At 41.7% G+C, this 5,272-nt stretch overlaps 1 pseudogene; it reads left to right on the forward strand.

Moving 5' to 3' along the window:
- The first annotated feature begins 349 nt into the window (after positions 1-349).
- LOC147677961 (transmembrane emp24 domain-containing protein 10 pseudogene) lies at positions 350-4,282 on the forward strand (annotated as a pseudogene).
- The last annotated feature ends 990 nt before the right edge of the window (positions 4,283-5,272 follow it).

The following is a 5,272-nucleotide window of genomic DNA, read 5'->3' on the forward strand; positions in this document are numbered from 1 at the left end:
TGCAATAAATGTTCAGTTAAGTCAGTTAAGAGACAGCAAGGATAGTTAAATGTCAATGGTGATCTCTGTCCCATTGTTTGGGATCAATCTATTCCTCAGTCTAGAGCCCTTAACTCTCAAAAATCTGCCTTAGTGTTTGATCTTATAGAAGCACCTTTTGAGTACTTAGGTTTGAAGAAGTGCTTGTGTGCCCTGGAATGGTATGGAACATAAGTCTTTGTAGGTATCTTGGACCTTTGCCTCTCATAGGCAGAGTAATTTAGGCTTAATCTAAGCAGTTTTTGGAAACCAATAAAGCTCTTTCAAGGCTAGATTCATGTGGTTTAATTTCTTCAGCTATTCGGGTAGCATGTGGCAGTTTGATTTTGAAGCCTCTGTAACCTGGCTAACAACTTTTCAGGAAGACGAGTGTACACAACATTAATCAAATTGTGATATTACCAAGGTTCTTGTAAACTGCACCTGGTGAGCCTGATGAAACAGAGAGAGGATTTGCCATATGATCCAGTGCCCATGTGTATCATTGTGTAGCAATGTGAGCAAGTTATAAAAATGATAAATTGCAGTTTGGGCACCGAACATGTATCGAATAAATAGAAAGAGGTGGTTTTATTTTTCTTTTATACTTGTTTTAGGGAAATTTACCTTATTTTTCTAAAATCAAAAGTGTTAGATCCCAAAATGTATACATTTTTATAAACTGACAAGGTGATGTAGGCAGGCAAAATGATTCATTTTCCTAATATATATTTATAATGGATATCTAGGTGATATTCACTACAGATGACTGAAATCCTAATTTGTAAGGCGGGTTAACCATATGTGGTCTGAAACTTCAAGGTATCTGTAACCTGATCAACAAGACTACTGTTTGATTATCTGTGTAGCTAACTGCACTTCATGAGATAATTAAGTTTATTTATTTATTTTCCTACTGTTGGAAATTGGGTTACTAATTGAGCGCGGTGAAACCCTACTTAAGCAGCAGCCACAATCTCTTTTAGGGTGAAACGCAAGCAAACCCCAAATTAAACTTTGCTTCGCCCTCTGGTGGCTTGACACAAAGCAGGCAAGCTTAACTTAGAGAAAATGTGTAAAGTATTTGTACAGCATTTCAAACAGTAATGAAGTGAAAATACAGCACAAGAAAAAAATCCCGCACCAATTTAATCATTTTTTAAGACCAAAAGGACATAATTCCAATTAGTACAACCGGAGATATGCATTTTCAAAGTTTTCAGTGAAAATAGTGTCTAGAAGCACAAAGTGCCAACTGTAGCGTTGGTTCCGACTACAGGATCACAGCTGGGCTGGCAGAGCACCTTCAGGCTCGCTTCCAAGGGCCCAGGCCTAGGGTGGCACAATGTAGGAGTAGGATTCACCGTAGACAGAGCCCAGATGCTGGGTTCAAGGGGGTTTGAACCTTTTCTGTCGCTGAGGTTCTGATCAGGAGGCCAGCCAACTAACCATTGGAGCCAACCTGGTGGTCCTGGGTTCAAGATGCAGGTCCAGTACTTTCATTTATGCAGCAGGGCAGTGGAGTAGCAGTCCTTCTTGCAGAGTACCACAGCAGTCCTTCAGAGTCTTCCACAGGTCTTGATGTGTACTGAGGAGTTGGGTCTGAGGGTCCAATACTTAAACCTGATGCCCACTTTGGATACGTTTCTGGAGGATTCCACCCCAAGAGGTGCTTAGAATTTCCTGTCTCTCTGCCCTGGACACAGATTGTCTGGGGTCACAATAGACTAGTGTCAAGCCTTTTGAGAGTGTATTTAGTCAGAGCCTTTGTTTTGTGCACTTGTGGTAGGTGATTACACCACCCCCTTATCAAGATAGATATGGCCCATCCTGCCAACATCTATGCTCCTTTGTCGCACCGCCTGGGGGCAATATACAAAGACCCAGGAAATAGGCTGCAGGCATCAAATGGATAGGCCAAGATAATGTCAACTTTCTATAAGTGGCATTTTCAGACTTATAACTTAAAATCTGACTTTACCATTAAAGAGGGTTATAAATTGCAATTCTTTAGGTGCTAAACTCATAATTCCTATCAGCTCCCATCGTTTGCTGCTGTTGAGGCTTATTTTTGTGCCAGTGCAGCCATTATGATTTCACCTTCCGTCCAATGGCCGCAAGTGACTACAAGAGGAGATCCACCAGGACATACTAGGGCTAGGAAATACAAGGTGAGTGAAAAGCCTGGGATGAAGTCCCATTTGAAGATCACAGACTCTGCAGGGCACATCTTCTGCTCCAAGGAAGATGCTTTGAAAGGGAAATTTCCCTTCACTACAGAAGAGAATTACATGTTTGAGGTATGCTTTGAGAGTCAGCTTCCTGTGGGGTATGGCCAAGTGCAGGACCAGCTTGTGTTCCTAGACATGAAACATGGAGTGGAAGATAATAATTCTGGAGAGACTGCTATGGTGGAGAAGCAGAAGCCCTTTGAGGTTGAGCTGCAGCACTTCGAGGACCTGTCTGAGTCTATTGTCAATAACTTCGCCTTACATTAAGAAGAGTGAGGAAGAGATGAAGGACCCCAAGTCCACAAACGTCCATGTCCTGTACTTCAGCGTCTTCTCCATGTGCTGTCTTATTGGACTAAGTTCTGAGTTGTACTATGGTAACACACTCAACAGTATCCACAGGATAACTATATTGCTTTGAATGAGTAAATGAATTAATGGAAGGTCAGAAGGAAAACAGAGCAGGGGGATTAGATATTTCAAAAAAATCTTTACTGAGAACAAGTTGTGGGAGATAAATGTACAAATTAATGTTAGCAAGAAATCTTGCACAAAGATTGAGGACAATTTATCTGTAGTTCATGACTAAACACATCAGCTCCAAATTAGTAAATAAAAACAACCCAAAATGATTAATTAAATGTGGTTGTAAATCTGTGTTGTGAAACAACATTAGTGGAGTTGATGGAATGTCGACGTTTCGGTCTCGGTCTCGGTCTCGGTCGCTGAGGTCAAGAAGACCATCATCAGGACGATGACTATTCAATTGCTGAAGCAAAGACTCCCTTGGGGTGTGAAAGGGTGTGTCTCCTTAGAATGGCTGTCGCAAAATTATTTTTAGATTAAAACATCAATGGGATTCTTGGAAAAACATGCAAACGGCCTTAGTTGGTTGCGTTAGGTGAAATAAAACACCGGGGGTGTGAGACGCTGTTAATTTCTGTGCGTTCTCTTATAATTGGAGAAGACGCCTCAATTGATTGCTCAACACGAGTTAACACATTGAAAGTGTTCGACGTTGTTCGGATCTGTTAGTTCTTTTAACAGAGATTCAGTTTGAAGAGACAGCGTATCCTCAATCGGCAAAACGACGTGTCGTGGCTCACTGGTCAATCAGTTTTGACCAGTGAGCCACGACACGTCGTTTTGCCGATTGAGGATACGCTGTCTCTTCAAACTGAATCTCTGTTAAAAGAACTAACAGATCCGAACAACGTCGAACACTTTCAATGTGTTAACTCGTGTTGAGCAATCAATTGAGGCGTCTTCTCCAATTATAAGAGAACGCACAGAAATTAACAGCGTCTCACACCCCCGGTGTTTTATTTCACCTAACGCAACCAACTAAGGCGGTTTGCATGTTTTTCCAAGAATCCCATTGATGTTTTAATCTAAAAATAATTTTGCGACAGCCATTCTAAGGAGACACACCCTTTCACACCCCAAAGGGAGTCTTTGCTTCAGCAATTGAATAGTCATCGTCCTGATGATGGTCTTCTTGACGTCAGCGACCGAGACCGAAACGTCGACATTCCATCAACTCCACTAATGTTGTTTCACAACACAGATTTACAACCACATTTAATTAATCATTTTGGGTTGTTTTTATTTACTAATTTGGAGCTGATGTGTTTAGTCATGAACTACAGATAAATTGTCCTCAATCTTTGTTCATGATTTGTTGCTAACATTAATTTGTACATTTATCTCCCACAACTTGTTCTCAGTAAAGATTTTTTTGAAATATCTAATCCCCCTGCTCTGTTTTCCTTCTGACCTTCCATTAATTCATTTACTCATTCAAAGCAATATAGTTATCCTGTGGATACTGTTGAGTGTGTTACCATAGTACAACTCAGAACTTAGACCAAACGATTTAAAAACAAATCCCTTGTAGCATCCCTTTGTTTTGAATTGCACTCTGCCCAAGCCTACAAGGGTTTATTGGGTTTCCCCTGCCTACAACTGTCTTATTGGACTAGCCTCCCGGCAGCTGTTTTACCTTCTTCAATGGGAAGAAATTGATCGAGTGAATGGACCTGCACACATCGGAGGCAGAGAGGCTCCCCTTCCTCCTCTCGCCTGTTCCAACGGAGAGTCAGAGGAAGAGACTTGCCACAGCCCAGAGCATTTTTATGGACTCCCAATTCCTCTTTTATTTCGGCCTAGTAAATAAACTGCCTTGCAGGAGAAATTTAAGTGGTTCTGAAACCTTTTATCACATTGAGGATGGGTGAAGACATTGGTGATAATATCTTTGGGGTGCAGGCAAGGGTTTTATGTAACATTTAATTTGGGAAAAGATGAGGTTTCTTCAGCTCTTGGGGTATTTTTCTCCTGTTCTTCCCCTGCCCCCAGTTTCTGCACACCTTTTTTTCAGTTTTACATAGCACTAACTCGACACGAAGGTATTGGAGCACTTTACATTAGCACCAGTTACGTTACGCAAGGACACATTCATTTTTGTTAGGCATGGGGAGATTACATGATTTGCCCAGAATCCCAGTATGTTCAGCCGACACTGAAATCGAACATGGTTCCACAGCTCCAAGGTTGGCAACTCTGCCTATTAGGCTACAACCTCTCCCTGGCTGTTGTTTCCTTAATTGACACTGCACAAGCTCTTTTTTCCTTGGATTTGGCCCTCCTAGTGCTGCTGAACTTGATAAATATTTTTAGGATCAGAGTTCATGCGGTGGAAAGTTATTGAAATGCCACCTTCTGTGTCTACTAGAGATGGGGTATGGTAGGGTTGACACTTTCTAGCCTGTTCATGCAGTTCTGCTTGGCATGCGCTAGAAGACAGGGAATGAGTGAGGGGCCAATGCTGTCTACACATGGAACAGTAGAAGCTTTTTGAAGAAGAAGACATGGCCAAAGTGCCATCATGCTTGCAGGCCACCAGCCTGGTGGTGTAATGGCCATGTGTCATCTATTTTAATGGTAGCAATACACGTTTCTCCAACTCTGGGAGGTATGGGAAACACTGACCTTTGGTATATGGCTTTTATCCTCAAAAATAA

This window comes from Lissotriton vulgaris, chromosome 12 (genome assembly GCF_964263255.1).
Source record: "Lissotriton vulgaris chromosome 12, aLisVul1.2, whole genome shotgun sequence".
Classification (NCBI taxonomy): domain Eukaryota; kingdom Metazoa; phylum Chordata; class Amphibia; order Caudata; family Salamandridae; genus Lissotriton; species Lissotriton vulgaris.